The sequence below is a fragment of the Filicampus tigris genome, chromosome 18, assembly GCF_054856515.1.
Source record: "Filicampus tigris isolate MCC_2025a chromosome 18, RoL_Ftig_1.0, whole genome shotgun sequence".
Lineage (NCBI taxonomy): Eukaryota > Metazoa > Chordata > Actinopteri > Syngnathiformes > Syngnathidae > Filicampus > Filicampus tigris.
The window spans coordinates 3,970,549-3,987,959 of NC_141234.1; the positions used below are offsets into that span (position 1 = coordinate 3,970,549).

At 42.0% G+C, this 17,411-nt stretch overlaps 1 protein-coding gene across 19 annotated transcripts in view; it reads left to right on the top strand.

The window, feature by feature from the left end:
- The first annotated feature begins 5,211 nt into the window (after window positions 1–5,211).
- adgrb2 (adhesion G protein-coupled receptor B2) overlaps window positions 5,212–17,411 on the top strand; it is a 135,186-nt gene continuing 122,986 nt past the window's right edge. For all 19 annotated transcript variants that reach the window (XR_015081997.1, XR_015081999.1, XM_086013894.1 and 16 more), the window contains exon 1: window positions 5,212–5,908. The gene's annotated coding sequence lies outside the window, so the exon portion shown is untranslated. The remainder of the gene's footprint in view (window positions 5,909–17,411) is intronic.

Genomic DNA, 17,411 nt, shown 5'->3' on the forward strand with positions numbered 1-17,411 from the left:
TGCCCACCTTGTGGTGATGGAGTGCAACAAGGCTTCTTACGTCATCTGGCAAAGTTCAATTAGGGTCTCGTACCCATTTGATTATATTTTTCTATGATTATCAGTTCCTCACGCTGAGTTTTTTGGTGTGGAAGGGATTATTTGTGTTAATTGTGTTCGTCTACAGGTAGGGATTAGATCAATATGTGAGGAGCCTTGGGCAGGAGGAAGCCACCGTGACAAGTTATCGATCGCGCCTTCAGGGGGATTCGAAAATTATTTTTCTTCCATACCTTTCATCTGTTCACTAAGTTGAAAAAATAGCTTAACCAGATCCTTTGTGGCCACTAATGAGTCATGATGGATGGCGCGACACACCGTGGTCTGCAGTTGGCTTCAGATGCTCTTAAATGTGTGGAGGGGATCTGGAGAGATGCGGTGGACGGAGCGAGGAAGATATATGGGCGGCGGGCCAGGGCGGGTGATAGATGGTCATGAAGAGGGGCGAGTGCAAAGGGATAGATGGACACAGATGACCACAGACGACTATTTGGTGCGTCATTCCGGCCACCGGAGGCACATGGTGACGCTGTGATCAGTCTGTGTCAGACGAAGAAAATGATTTTCCCCTCAGATAATCCAAAAGTTCAACACAGAGCTGAAGATAAGACAGGGTTGAGTCACATGCAATGCATTATGTTACTTTGTTTTTGTGTGTGGCATGGCAACTAGTGGACATCGGGGTTGAGTCGTCATCAGTTGTCAGTAGTGCTTGATGATGTTAGAGTCATTTCTCAGTCTACTGTGAGTTGATGCAAGTTGTCCAATCACATTCAGAATCATCGATAGAGTACCGTTTAATACGTTATTTAATACGCATTTTTGGGTTGGGGTATTATACACTGGTGTTAATATGACATAAAAATGTTTCACCTTGTTTAGACCTTTACCAGTGCCTCGACAGTACCTACAATAGCGAATGCTATGCTTCTTTCCTGCACTTCAAAATAAACCTTACCCAACCATATACTATACGGACATCAATGCCTAGGTACGCTTTTATTTTGAAGTCATTCCCGTCAGCGTGTCGGAGCTCATTTTCCAGACCCTGAAGCATTGCATAGCAAAAAATGTTGCTACTTGCTACTGACTTTAATGGCGCAACGTTGTCCTGAAATAATGTTCAATCACTGATAATGGGAGCTAAAAAAAACAACAACAAAAAAAAAAACTTAATTATGCTGACACCGTCTTTTACGGCGCCTGTTGGCAGCATCTAGCGGTGACCACGCTAGCAGCTAGCAGCGCTGGCAAGAGCTGTCAAATTACTTTTCAAAGGAAGCTTATTAGACTGCACACTTTGATGCTGACAGCCTGACACACTTGCTGTTCCACACTTTTAAACAAACCAGGCTTACTCAAAGTGCTGTTTCAGCCGGCGAAATTGCTGCTGTGGTTGTGACATCACTTTGCGAACAAGTGATGCATTCGCAAGCTCGTACGTACGCCCGTACGAGGGCGACTTTAAACCATCATGTTTTATAGTGTATAATGAAACTGTGTTATGGGAGCATTATAAACTTGCACTTGTACAAATGCGACCAGATGATAATGACACGTACCAGCAGAGAAAAAAAAAAAAAATTGGTTGATTATGCGGGGGCATGTTATATTCGGGTGCGTATGTTTCTAGTACTGATCCCTGAAAATTTCGCCAGTTCAAGAAGATTATCTGTTGAGCAATCAATAGAATGTGTATCTAGCTCCACATTAGGTACTGTGCCATTGTTGTATCAAGGGTGACAAAAAAAATGTCATAATGTGGGTTAACTTTGCCTTTGTTCTCAAATTTTGTCAAAGAAATACTGCCGCAAATTGAACCCAAACTGTATAAAACCGACGGTAACTTAAGATACATTTTTAATATTCAACTCCCGTTTTGCATTTGTGTCTGTTAGGCCTTCTTAAGTGAAAGTTAAAGTAGGTTTCCAAAGAAGAGAAAGCATTCCCAAGTAGTTAAACGTTGAAAAGAAATTGGGCAAACGATCCCTTCTGAGCACCGAGTGCGAACAAATGTACAAAGTAGAAGTGCTGCTTGCATGTGAGAGTAAAAGGGCAACAGCGTGGCGGATGCAAAGAGAAGGTGGCAGTAAGAAAGAACACAATGGAATGGATTGGGGAGCCGGAAGGGAGTTTTGTACCCACAAGCGCCATCATAATTGTCACATTTGATCAGGGAGGAACTGTAGTTAGCTTCATGGACCACTGCTTTTTACAAAACTCCCACCCTAGCCAGGATCCAGTAGGCTGCACATTAGGCTCACACAAATAGCCGCATACACCCATAAATTATACTTGGCATACATGTACACAACTACACACAAGCACAGCCATATGTACGTTCCATTTAGCTCAAAAAGCAGAAAACGACTCAATTTGACATCCTAACAAATGCAACATGTTTATTGTGAAAGATTTTTTTTTTTTTTTTCATGCCATCCGCAAAGAAAGAACACTCTTCTGATTAGCATCTTCACATTGTGACCCTCTTACTTTCAGCGCGCTTCCTATAGCGTCCGTACAGGAGGAAGCCCTCTGGCTACGGCAGATGTCGGCTAATCAGGTCAAGGGGCTCCTCTGACTTGTGCTGATGCATGTTACATGTTACGTGTGCTGTACGCGCGCCTTGGCGCATGGACAATAAGAACGCGCGACCTAGCTGCTTCCCGAAGCATGCGGGTCAGCAGGGCTCCTGCAACATATTGCCAAAGATATTGTCTGGATGTATGAGAAGACTGTTTATGAAGCTATCTACCAAGCACAATGCAGGGTATTTAATAAAGTTCTTACTGTTTGGTTACTTGATGGAATTATATTATTTTATAGGTGTGCTATGAGTTTGCCCGTGAGCTATGATTGACACCTTGTCAGTCACAGTTTCTATCTTTGATTGGTTGTTTTTCCTTGGGAACTGTGGTTTCTTTAAAATCAAATAAGAGAAACAACACGGTTCTAAAAAGATGATTTTTTTTTTTTTTTTTTGCCCCAGATTTCATTCTCCTCATATTCTCCTCTCAGGGTGAAAAAAAGTATTGTTGTTTTAAAATTGCAATCTCATCTTTTAATGTAAATGAATTAAGTCATGCAAACTTCTAAAATCCCGAAAGTCAAAGTCCAAGTTCCTGTGAGCTAGCCGTGGTGCTGAAATCGGAAAAATACCACTGTTACACATTCCTATATTTTTATTATATGAAATCGACTGAATCCAATAACAATTCTTGTGTAAATCAAGTCTGAGATGAATACAATTTCATTCATCTTAAATGTATTTTAATTAGTTTGCCAAATGAGTGAATCTGACAACTCTGCGACCTTTTTGCTGGTGTTCACTTGACTTCATTCTTCTTCAAGTGTTTCCTTCAAAGCACAGTCACACACAGTTCACAGCAGAGAAACTTGGAACGCCCCTGACAATGTGATAATTATTTCTCTGTCAAAGAGGCTGTTGAGGTTAATGAAAAATGTCACTTTCGGGTGACGCGGTTATTCCAAGGCGCTGTTATGCTGACGAGTTGATGTATGAGGATGCGAGCGTGTCAGCTTTGAAGGATGTTTGCATTCTACTGTTGATATTAGGCATGAGGAGAAAAAATGTGTTAGCCTTATGCACAGGGAGCTTTTCATTACCAATCCAACATGTTGAACCATATTCAAGTGTTCTCATAAATTCAAAACAGGCAGATTTTTATTGTCTTTTTTATCCCTGATTTTTATTTACTTTTGCTACAATGAAAACATTTTGACATCTTAACCCTTAAGCTTAAGCTAATATTGATGCGATGGAGCCACAGAGGAAGCTATATTAACTTTTGTTAATTATTATCAAGTCATGGTTAATATGGTGGTTGTGTATGTATATATCTTCCGAGATATACTTTGAGGTGCAACAAAGTACTTTATGCAGTGTTCTAAGTACTGAGTGACAGATTACGGCACATTGTGACTTTCAAACTATTCATTTCAAAATATTCAGGTCAGGTCGCCGCTGTACAAATCCCTCTGGAAGGTTAGAACCTTCTGACTGATTCAAAAATTCAGTGTCAGAATGTGTAACCTCAGGTTTTAATATTGGTAGGATTTTAACCTAGGGTTGTGGCCTCAAAGACGGGTTTTAAGACCGGGTTAGGGTTTCAAAGGAGGGTTTAGCTTTCTAAGTAGAGTCGCAATTTATGACAGTGGTTACAAATCGGCCCTAAAGAATTTCAGGTGTCAGAATGTGTGACCTCAGGTTTTAACATAGTTAGGGTTTCAAACTAAGGTCAGGGTTTCAAAGCAGGGTCCTAAAATAGGGTTAAGGGTTCCAAAGTAGAGTTTTAAACTAGTGTTAGGGTTTCAAAGTAGGGGTTTAAACTCAGGTTAGGGTTTCGAAGGAGGGTTTAGCTTTCTAAATACGGTCACAATTTATGACAGTGGTTACAAATTGGCCCTAGCAATTTCAGGTGTCAGAATGTGTGACCTCGGGTTTTAATATCGTTATGGTATTAAATTAGAGTTAGGGTTTCAAAGTAGGGTTTAAAGTTAGGGTTAGGGTTTCAAAGTAGGGTTTTAAACTAGGGTTAGGGTTTCAAGTAAAGGTTTAGCTTTCCAAGTAGGGTCGCAATTTTTGACAATGTTTACAAATTGGCCTTAAAAAAATCAGGCGTCAGAGACCTGAATTTTGGGTATAAATGTAGTTGGGTTTTTAAACGAGGGTTACAGTTTCAAAGTAGGGTTAGGGTTTCAAAATAGGGTTTGAATCACAACATGCAAAACTATGTCACCTCTGATTGTTTGTTAGCTTGCAAATGCATGACATAGAAGTCCACTATTAAGCAAAGCAGCTGACAATAAAATGGCATTATCTAGTAAATTATGCTCAGCGAAACTGAGAATGTTCACATCAACTTGATGTCGTCTGAGTGTGTTGAAGAAGGCCCCTGCACATGTTTTTTTTATTTTGTTCTGACAGTGGATGGTATGACCAACATGTGTTCTCTATTAATGCGATTCTACTTTTTGGATAGTGCGCGTGCAGACGTCACGACTCACGATTCAAAGCGGGAAGAGCTGGAGTGGGCGGCATACGAATGGGGTGTGTGTGGGGGGGCTGGGGGGGCTTCGGTGAACGCGCCTGACGATTCCCGGTGGTGGGCAGCGGGGGCGCGCACCCTTCCTCCGCTTGAGAAGCGACTGCAGAGGAGGCAGATGCCGACTGAGAGCCGCTGCCTGTGGATAGTCTCTCCGAATAGCACAGCACACGTTATCGGTCCGCCTCTGACTGCGCGGATGAAGCCAAGAAGGGCTGCGAGGTGGGGGTAGTCCGAACATTTTTGGGCTTTTTGCGTCAAATCAAGAGCTCCCTTGGACTTGGAATACCCGGCATCAGTCGAAAGAAGAAGAAAAAAACTCCGCTGCCCCTGCTGCTGCAGCCTGTCTGTTTGCTTTGGAATATACATGCACCAAACCATGGAAATTATATGACATGGATTTATGTTGTTTTTTCAACAATCAACAACCAACGCAACGACGGTTTCCTCTTTCTCCCCTTTTGTTTTTCTTTCCTGTACCCTTCCGTGTTGATCTGTTTTGTGCTTTCCTTTTGACTCATGCCTACTTTATGATTTTACGCCCCTATAGTCACCATTCCGTTTTTTCAAAAAAATATTTTCATTTCCTTTTTATAATTTATTTTTATTTTACTTATGGGATGCTCACCAAGAACATTAGTGTGGAGAAGATTCCGGAGCTGCATCCAGAATGAATGAATGAGTGATAGTCTATCTCGCTCTCCGCACCTGAGACGTGCCATGGATGAGAAACTTAATTCGGATCCACGGAATCGTTCGGGGATTACTCGTTACATCAAATAACTACTTCTGGCAACGATCAGGTAACGCATTTTTGCACTCACAATGTTTTAGGAGCAAAAAAAAAAAAAAAAAAAAAAGTCTCTTGACGCATACTGCTTCGGGCTAATCTATTGATTGTATCCTTGACGTGATGATGATGACGATGATGATGATGATGATGACGATGATGATGGGCCTGTAAAATAACCCCAGATTGGACGAGATTCTCAGACATGGAGCCCAAGTGTGCAGCGATGTGTGCGAGTTAGAAAAGAGCACAATTCCTTGGGATTATGGTGCATTTTTTAACGACACAGTTGATCCACTGAATGCCGCAGCCACACTGTCACAAACAGCCACACTCGGCGGCCACTTCATTAGGTACACCTGCACTATCTATCTAATGAGATCAAAAGCAAATATTGCACTCAGATTTCAACGAGGTGGTCATTCTGCATCATTTCAAATGTAGTGGTCGTAGTTTGCAGTGGTGTGGAACTGCACGGACACGTTTCTAATACTTCTAGACCCACCTCCTTTTTTTTTAAACACATTAGAAAGCAGCAACATATTAAAAACACCCCCCACTGTGATGCAGTGCAGTTGTACACCACGTCATGCACAATAATGAGCATGAATCAATAGCTGTGTGCTAGTGTAAAATTCATCACTAATCTCCTTTTTTTTCTAGCGAATGCTCGGTCTTGAATCTACATAAAATTGTGCAGGTGTGCCTAAGAAAGTGCCCATTGCTGCTTCCAAACCACCAACTATGTGCAGTAACCGTAATGGGAGTCAAGCCGCACACACGCGCGCGTCTGTGAGTCATACACACACACACAAAACAGCATTTTGAATAAGAAACGAATTTTCCCGTCAGTATGATGACAACTAAGCAGCGTGGCTATCAGCTCCACAGCATCCGTAGAATGTTAAACTGACGCTAGCATTTTCACATGTGGATCGATGGGGTCACGGGTGGGTTAAACCACGCCGCCAGACAGCTCTTGGGAGATAAGTGATCACTTCACACGCGCATGGGGGTCTGGTTCATCTTCAGGCGCCTGTTGTCAGTGCAGGCGGGCGTCGATCGTGCCGCAATGTGGCTGCTGATGCTTCATCTACGCCTTCCCACCATCTCTGCTGTCATTTTGGATTTTTTTTTTTTTTTTTTTTAGCTGACTTAATTTCTAAAGGTCTCAGAGAAAACTGTTTCTGCACACACACGGCAAGCAGGTAGCTTCAGCGGTGCTGAAGCTGGGTGACAAGCATCCGAGCTCCAAGCACCCACTCCAATTCTCCCTCTTCTGTCACATGATGCACTGGACTCTGATTGAGATGATCCAAATTAGCAACTTGAAGACAATTGTGTTTTTCAGCCAGCCAATTCCACACATCAACAAGTATGTTTCACTATTAGATGAGCTGCAGGCTGTCATGTGCATGCTAATCAACAGGTGGTGCTATTGCCCCCAAATGAACCAATCAGAAAGCTGAAGAAAGTCAGCTCTGGAAAAAAAGGGTAATCACAAAACAGGTTCCTCACTCTGAGTTTAATGTTTAATGTAATGGTGTACGTAGGAGAAATGGAGCAGCACCTAAGCGCACTGTGAAAATCAAAACTTCAAGGCAACAACCTGATAAAAACTTAAGTTGGACAAAAATTGTCTTTTCTCGACAAAGAAATACGAGTTTACAGAAGAAATTCCACCTCGTATTGTACCCCGACTTAAAAATAAAAGTAAAAAAAAAACAAATCAGTAAATTGTTTAACTAACACCAATGCCAATCGTTTATATTTTAAAATTGCTCCATCTCGAATGACCGTTTTACCCCAAAAAATACAACTTTTGTTTTTTTAATAATGTGGAAGATGGGAATGTGGTTTGGGAAGTTCTGTTTCTGTCTACAACAAACCATGTTGAATAAACAGCCACATAGCGTCATTGCACTCCAATCCTGTAGGTGGCAATACTGTGCATATTGTGTTTGATAGTTGCAACGACTAAGTGAAAATTAGTTAGTTAAAGGTTTCTTCCTTGATCGATACCCCATTTCTTTATCATTTTTTTTTATATGGGGGAGGGGATATCAAGGTAGAAGATTCCATCCGCAGTGTCACCCCGACGAGTACATTTTCAACCTCCTAAAGCAATTTGCCTTCGTGAAATTGTGCGGGAAGAAAAAAAGACAATCTTGCCTCTATCCCCATTTTGAGCACTGCACACTTTTGACATTGGCTTCTTTTATTAAAGATACAGTGAACGGTCTCATTTGTTTTTATTTCTTTGGGCTGCTGTTGAGAACTAATGGAGCCGGCAGGGCCGTGTCCCCTTTTAGCGGTGATGAGCAACCCGGGGATGATGGCTGATGAGTTGGACGTGCGAGAGGGCTGATTTTTAACCCTGCTGAGTAGAGGACAAACAGCAGTCAGGCATAATGCTTTAGTCAAGCGCTTCAGCTTATTTGAACCCACAATTTCCCCATCTGTGAAGTGGCGCGATTGGGGTTTTGTGAACGTATCCCTAGGCACCATCTTTTCATGACATTTTAATCACCGCATGTCAGCTCTGAGACAAAAAAAAAAAAATGATGGACATGCCTGTGAAAATGCAACATTTTGCTATTGGTTGGATAGTTATTCATCTATCAACAGAAAACATGCCACCTTTTGAAGCATTTATGTTGCTTTCAGATGGAAAAGTGCAGGGAAATGACTTTATATGTTGGACCTATACCTCACCATCAGAACCAGTCCTCCCCATGTACAGTATATTCCCTGAACAACCTGCTTTAAGTTCCATGGACAGTGGTCAAACAGTGACAAATTACATTGCAGCAAACACCGTCTGCCGAAATGACGAAGACGGCATTCCAGTGACTCTGCTAGTCAGAAGGTTGTGCGCCGAGCATTATAAAAGACCACTTAATCCAAAGTGCCACTAAGTGTAATGAATTCGTACACATCCAAACCTCAGCAGGTGACAGAAAGTCAACATACCTGTTGAATTTCATTTCAAATGGAATCATCTCCAGCTGAGCCAAAAAGGGCTGAGTAAGGGATGTGACCGTATCTGTGCGTTTTTACATTACAGCTGTATAACGGGAGCAGCGCTTCCCTTTACATCTCTGGTTTATTTCTAATGTGCTGGAGCAGTGATGGCCAGTTTCTGCAGAAATCACCAGAGAACTCTCGAGCTCGCCAAGGATGAGCCTCCTTATGTGGAGCTTTTTGGCTCCGGATTGGACATACTGATCCTCACTAGGGCCACAATCCAAAATGAGATCAAGAGGCATTCCCCCGTGTATTATAGTAAATACATGAGGAGGGTTAACCCTTACCCTAACCTGACATCATTTCGCACACAGAGGTGTGTTGCCCCATCACATTTAATTTTCCAATATGCATTTTGAATACTGTGTATAACTCAACCATCTCTTGGTTCTTATCGAAGGATTTTCTATGGTGTGTGTGTGTCTAGCTGATTTAGTGTTCCTGTTGCCGTTCTAAAATTAAACCACATATGGGTGTGTGGCTGGGATAAGTAAACGTGAAGTCATTCTTCTTGCCTTGGGGCACAAAGTACTGTGCTCTAGCTTTTCTGCTTATAGGAACAAGTGGCTGCGCGAGTGTGCTATATAAGCCGGAAAACCAATCTGAGCAATTCCGTTTAACAATGTTGCTGCTAGACAGTAAACAATTTTACTTCACTATTCAAGTTCACTAATGAATTGCAAAAGATTTGTTAACGTTTCAAACCATAACATCGCAGTTATGAGCCAGACTGTAGTACGTTGTTGTTTTTCATGACACATCCTACCTGAGGGGGTTATGCCCAACCATTTTTTTTGTCCGTCATGTATTCCTTTATCTGATTTGTTTTTATTGCTATTCTAAAAAAATAAAAAAAATAACGCATTTAGACCGTATTATAAAAAAATACAGAGAAAAGGAATGCTTTTTAAAGAAGAAATATACCCAAACATATTTTTTTCAAGAATATGTTCCCAGCAGGCCCACTAGTTGAAACACTGCATTCTGATTAATAGTGCTTTAGTGTAATATGAGTTAAGCAGCAAAACCCACCCAATTTTAACCATCTCAGGGCCGGCCTTTTTGTCATTTTTGTTGACTGAAAATGACATCACAACCAATCACGGCTCGCCTGTTTTCTAAAGCTGAGCCGATGAGTTGACAGAAGTGACAAAATGGCTGCCTCCAGAGATGGCTAAAAAAGAGTGGATTAACTCTTATTCCACAAATGCAATATTTATCAGAATGGCTTGTTTCAACTAGTGTGCTTGCATATAAAATATTCTTGAAAAAAATATGTTTGGGTTGATTTCCACTTTAGGGATGATTTTTTTCGCGGGGGGGGGGTGGTTGTATTATACATGGGTGCGTGTTATTCACAAGGAATTATGTTACAATTACAATGTGACTGCGTGTCGAATGTGTGTTAATTTTCAGAGAGGGAGTAAAATGTTATATTCCAAGAACCAGCCATGGAAAGCGCAAGGTGAAAGAGGATAACGTGACAGCTTGTAATGACATCGCTATCACTGAACGATCATCGGACCTACTACAGCTTGAGACGCAAACGGCAGTGTGACGCCTATCAGCCGAAGATGTATGAAAACCACCCAACTCTTTGGCACTTTTATAAGGCCTGTAAATGCGATACTAATAGCATCTTCAATATCCGCCCACATGTCACGCACTAATGCTAGTGCCCCCTCTTCAGACTACCCCCCCCCCCCCACACACACACACACACACACCATCTCATAGGCTCATACAAACCATGCCTCTCATCTATCTGCCTCTTCCACATCTTATTTTTCATGGAAGCAACTCTGTAAATGGGAGCGCACTAAAACAGGAAACATTAAAGCAATGCAGTGAGCAAGCAAAGTCGCACTGCCGGCGTCGGAGCGGCTGCATACACTTTCTAATGAGCTTCTCAATGAGCCAGTGGTGCCGCTAAAGCCCAGCTTGATGAATAATTTGGGAATGGGCGGACATCTGTGTCAATTTTCGCGGTGGTCGGATGCAACCAAAAAGACTATCTTTCTGTTTGCAGTCAAATACGCATCGGCTCAAGTGTTTGCAACCTTGGGGAAGGTGTCTTCTTTATCCTCAGCGGCATGCACGGTGCTCGCCTACTTTGTATGCTCGCTGTGCTCCATTTGGAGTCACAGATGCCTCTGTCACTGGGGCGACACTCATTTGGCGTGGCCTCGGGTGACTGTGTCAATATTTGCAAGGGGCGCCCGTTTGGCTTTGCGCTCGTCTATAAGCCTGACTGGGCTCGGATAGGGCCAAGGCTAAAAAACATCAAGGAACAAAAGCCAGTCTATGGAACCGCTGTCTATAATTAATGAAGGCCTTTTGGCAACAACTGTGAAAGGATAGGTTTCATTGGGCCGAGTTGGCCGGAAGGAGGACAGGAGGGCAAAGACACAAGTAAATGAATTGTCAAGAATCACATTGGTAATTTACTTCTTTAATTAATCAACCGCAGATGGGAATAGTTTCTACCGTAAAAACAAAAACAGAGGAGTTTTATTTTATTTAACACTTCAAGCCAAGTAAGGAATTTTCCAAGGCAGTGACTCTGCAATTTGTCTGTGCTCAGTAATTGTTTGGTCAATCCGCTGCATGTTCCAAGCCAAAAATATTTGCTTGTCGTGCTATATTTTTCATAGAAGCCCAAAGGGAATGAAAACAAATAAGAGTTGACAGACTCTATTGATCCAAAGAGTTGGAAACTCTGACTTTATAGTGTAGTAATTCAAAAGGGCAGGTTCTGCTTCCTTGGGAGTTGTCATCATTGTTTTTATTTTCTTCTTCTCTCTTCTATCTAAATTTTACTTTAAAAAGCACTCTAGAATTAGAATTAATTGCAAGCTGATAATTCCATACCATGCAACAGGTGGTACTATAACCCTGAATTGTATGCCTTAGATACTGTAGAAGCTCAACGTAATTTCTGAAAAAAAAAAGGAATGGCAGTGGCGGCACTTGACATCCACAAGCAGCAAAGCCTACACAATTCATTTCAAGACCACCATTGGTATTCATGGCCTAACAAATTAAGGCTATGAATAAGACCTTTGAATGGGTTACGATAAAAATGCTACTCACCAGTGTTGCTCATTTCTTGAATAGAAAGGATGCATGTCGATCTTTCATCTGGGCGGACTTGTCAATAACCCGTTTGTCAAAGTCCAATAATTGATGGATGAGTTCGTTTCCAATGGACACAATAGCCAGTGCGTTTCCTCTCTGCTGCCACATTATGTTTCTTCTAATTGTCTTGATCTTCATCAGTGTTGAAAAGTTTCTCTCAGAGTCAACTGTGCTCATTGATGTGGTGATAATTTTGAGCAGTGGGACAGTTTTGGAAAAGGCATCCTGTAGGTTGTTGTCATAAATAAACTGCAGCGGAGACAGAGTTGCCAATACGCAACTCTGAGTGACTGCACAGTGACTTCACCTCAGTTTCTATCTTCACTTTATTTCCAATTGGCCAGATTTTATTTGCTGTCTCAAATTCAGCACAAGGAAATGAGTTTCTGAATTTACTGAAAAGTGTGCTGTCCACAAGCTGCGTTGCTAGAAGGTGATCACTCTTGCAAAATCTCTCCTCCACTTGAGCCACCCAAGCTTTCTTCATAACTGCTGCAGCGGGGTTTTTTTCCCCCTCCGTTTCTTCAGTGCTGGCTCTCATCGCTCATGGTTGACTGTGGCCGCAGCGACGCTCCTTCACAGTGTCTCGTACAGAATGACCATTTGTGGCATAAGATGATATAAAAGCGGCGAAAAATGTAGAAATGTCTCATCCTCCAAGTGCGTGACAGGACCAAATTAACAATGCTAATATCCACCAGCTGATGCGGTCCCGAACGTTAAATTTCTCATTTTTGCTCAAGTGGAAAAGTGCCAAAATGACCCTTTATCAACGGATCTACTTCCTTCATATTGTTGGTTTGCTTTTATTGTCTTTTTTACTCCCGATGAAAGCCAACTTAGCTTACTGCTGTCTACTGCCAAACCCGAGCGTGTCTTGATTGCGGCTTCATAACACGTTACGTCACGTCACGTCACGTCACGTATATCATTCCGACACAGTATTCGAATTGGATGGCCGTCTATTGAGAGCAGTTTTGGACATGCGCACTAATATTTGAGTGGCTCATAACCTGGCTATAATTTGGTAAAGCCTTATTATGCATCAATGTTTGTAACGAAATTGCATTAGTAACATAATTGGTATTTATTGCATAATTATCATTCTTGATCAAATATTTTATAAATTATTTGTAAAGAAAATCAATTCTATTCACAATTATTTTGAGCCCGCATAGTGCTCAACACCCCATCTGGTGGCCCCAAATGCATTGACTCAATACTGAATTTAGGAAGCGTATAAGTGCAAAGCTAAAGTGTGTGCTGTTGAACAAGATGGAAGGAGTCATGACTAATTCATGGTTTTTCTTACTGTATACAACACCATGCTTGTTTGCTTAGTAAATGTGCGTTTGGGTAAAGGGACGTACAGTATCTCGCATAAAATGTTGTCGATGTGAATTAGACGGTATTATATTGATTCAGTGACCCAATATGCAGCTGGAGAGATGTCACATAATTATATCCATGCATGTTTCAGTCAGTGTTTGAGTTGTTAAGCCAACATTACCTTTTCAAACCGCATAAAGCAAATTGCTTCCTAATTGCCATCTGTTGAATTTACCTTACCTTTACCTTGCCAGTCTGACTAGAGTACATTTTTTTTTACAAAATATTGCACCGATGTTAAATTACCTAACAGCTATGACAAATATACCTGTAGTCACCTTTTCACATCATATTGTATGTGGATGATCAATATTTGTGTGATTTTGTCAATTCCAAGCATAAGCCATTAACATAACTCCCCAATGGTTCAATCCATAGGGTTACACCGCACGCAGGCTGTTCCCATTTTGTATGAATTAGGCTTGACAATGAAGCCAAACAGCACGGAGCAGCCAATTCTCCGTTATCCAACCCTCGTAACGCCATCTGGCCCTTGAGGACAATTCCAATGTCATCTGCCGGTTTATTACATTACCCACACGTGCACATGACATATGACGTCTTTGTTCTCCCGCTTGGTGAGCAGCAAGTCGACGTCTATCGCAAAGAAGGAAATCAATCTGAATGGAAAAGCGCCACAGCTCATGGAATATTTTCAACATGGAATTTACTGGTCATGCCTCTTTGAATACAGTTTAAGATAACATAAAAGGCCAAACGTGACGTTATGTGCGGCCAGTCTTTGTACTTTATTAGTTAAGTGGCAGTATAAGACAGTGTGTGTCTTATAGGGGTCGGGCTTTGTGTTGAGTTGCTCTCCACGTCGTCTTCCTCGTCAAAGCTTCTCGCTGTGCAGCTTTGGAGCACGTATAGTGGGCAGGTGGAATTATAGAGCGCTAGCCTGCTGAGTGGCCTCACAACATGCCAGGTGTGTACTGTATGACAGAGTGGAGTTGCCATGGAGACAATTTGCAGCATCTCTGGGGTGCACACTATCAAGATATATGTATAGTTGAATGCTATGCTACAAGAACATTTTGAATACATGCGTGTATATGTTTCAGAAATGTATCTGTTTCGTGATTTTGAGCTCTCGGATTGATATGTGCATGGTGGTATATCGTGCAAGTGGCACGGTGGTGTCATTTCCGGCACTGTGGCATGACAGTGAGAAGATTACTGGTTTGTGGGTGGTGGGAAAGAGAAAGGTTAATTGGCAACACTCACCCGTAGGTGTGAATGAAAGCTGTCGTCTGTCTCCGTGTCAGCACTTCCATTGATTTTACGTCCGTCCTATATATGTACACCATCTTTTCCCCAATGTCAGCTGGGATAGAGCTGGCAAGACCTTGCCGAGGATAAGCAGTGCAGATAGTGGGATGGTTGAATGCTGGAGTCAACAACAAGCAACAGTTTACAAAGCTTGCACTCTAAAAAGAATTAGGTTAAAAATAACACAATTTTGGGTCAAAAATGGACCGATCCACTAATTGGTAGTGATCCAAGTAGTGGATCGGATATTTGATGCAAAATTGTGTTATTTTTAACCCAACTGTGTTTTGAGTGTACAAATGGTCACTTTTGGCATGTCCTCATGAGTACAAGTGGTAGTTTTACAAGTGGTATCATGTTTGCGCGATATCCCAAAATATGCATTTTTTTTTCGGAGGCTCAGCATGTGATCTGCCCCCCCCCCCCCCCGACTAAGCATTATGACCATAGGCTGTGTCATCATGTGGCTCTCCTGCTACCTTCACATCAATTACGCAGGTGGATGAAATGGGAGAGTTGCTTAGGCCGACAGTGTAATTAACCTTACCGCAGACTTCTGTGATGTATTACCCCTTGAGTCAAAGAGTGAGCAGAGACCTTAATGCAATGGTGCATGTTCCACATCACCAATATGGTGTGGAAAGAATGTCTGCATGAACAAACCACATAAAAGCGCAAAACATACAAGTTGACGTGAATTCCCAATGTACTGCGACATGAGCCTGGTCTCATTAGCTTAAAATAACTTCCTACATTTTATTTTTACCATGCTGGCTAAGTGGCAACATTTGCCCAGGGAGAGTTTGTTTCCAGTAAATTAAGGCTACAAGAGAATTCAATTGTATTTTGGGCCAAATTCAAAGCTAAATCTCGGTGACGCTAACTAAATACTTGGCCCAAAGTGCTTGCAGTTATCCGACAGAGCCAGGCAATGTAGTTTGCATTGTTAATCAGTCTCATTTTCTCTGCTCAAATAATGATAAGTCCCCTTTGGCTTCTGCAGAATTCCCATTTGCTCAAAATGCGGGCTTGTCTCAAATTTAACAAATGTACAGGATAAATGCCGGAGCACCTTTTGATGCATTGTCTTCAAAAATGCGCTGATGCGGGATAACATAACATTTTCACAAACGGCAGACGGCCCAATTAGACTGATGACGTTTCGTCCATCTACTGTTCGTAAAGCGCAAGAAAATGATCAAATGACTCTTATTTAAGGTTTAAATATACTCCACTCTACAAGAACAACGTCGACATTTAAAACCTTATGGCCGCATATATGCTCAAGTGAGGAACAAAATCCCCCGTGATTCTTACATTCAGATTTTATAGCCTGGGGTGTGACCGCATTTTAATTCCCCTCGCAGTTCCGCTATCAGCCAAGTACAATCTCCTCTCACCACACCATCAGCACCTCTCTCCCGAAACCAATTTAGGTGCCGATCCAAAATCTGGCAGGCTTGGTAAGGGACCCTGAAGAGAAGTGCACAGCATGGAAAAGCAGCCGCGCACCTTCAAGAGGCACACCACCTCCGAGTGCAATTAGAAGCCGTCAGTCGCTGCTTCACAAATGGGACTGTCAGTGTTACTCGAGAACCAGGCTAATGGACACTGTCTTGGCATTCGCGTACGCTTCAGACGTAGAGCAAAATGAACTACCCGCGCAAGGTAATTGAACTGATCAAAATGTATTTTACAAATGAATCATTGTAACTGTGGCACTTTAAATTCCTTTTTTGATGCCATCAAGCCCTAAGTAAGTCCGGTATGAGTCATCATAGGATTTGCAAATAAAATGAACACAGTCCACCACATCAAAAGTAGATTTGATTCAAATTGATGTAAATCACTGGAGCTGGGGATGTATGGAGGTAATTCATGGCAGTTCACATTTTTGGAAGCAAAAAATGCATTAGCAATTTTATTTAAAAAGGAAATCTACCCAAACATATTTTTCAAGAATATGTTCTATGCAGGCCCACAAGTTGAAACAAGGCATTCTGATTAATAGTGCGTTTGTGCAATACGAGTTAAGCAGCAAAATACACACGTTTTTAGCCATCTCAGGGGTCGGCCATTTTGTCACTTCCCTCGACTGAAAATGACATCACAACTAGCCAGGGCCCAGGGAATGACCAATCACAGCTCGTCTGTTTTCCGCAGTTGAGCCGTGATTGGTCGTTACCTGAGCCCTGCGTAGTTGTGATGTCATTTTCAGTCGACAGAAGTGACAAAATGGCCACCCCCACAGATGGCTAAAAACGAGTGGATTAACTCTTATTTCACAAACGCAATATTTATCAGAATGCCTTGTTTCAACTAGTGGGCTTGCATCGAACATATTTTTGAAAAAATATGTTTGGGTAGATTTTCCTGTAAGAGCTTCATGAAAAAAGTGAAAAGTCATGCTATTGTTTCTGCTCTCAAATGCTGTGGGTGTGAATGGAGCCGCCTTGTGCTCAACTGTCACCTGTTAATCACATAACCACCACATGTAGCATCTTTCCTATGACTCCTTATGTTTGAGTCGTGAACATATATACACTTAAAGCTTCCAACGGCTGTAATATAACCCAGCGGGTCATCACGGGGGCTTTCCATGCCAGGACGAGAGCCGCTAGGCACCAGCTACCTTCCGAACGAACAAGGATTGGATTCGTCACCGCCTCGCTTGGTGTTGTGTCAGTTTA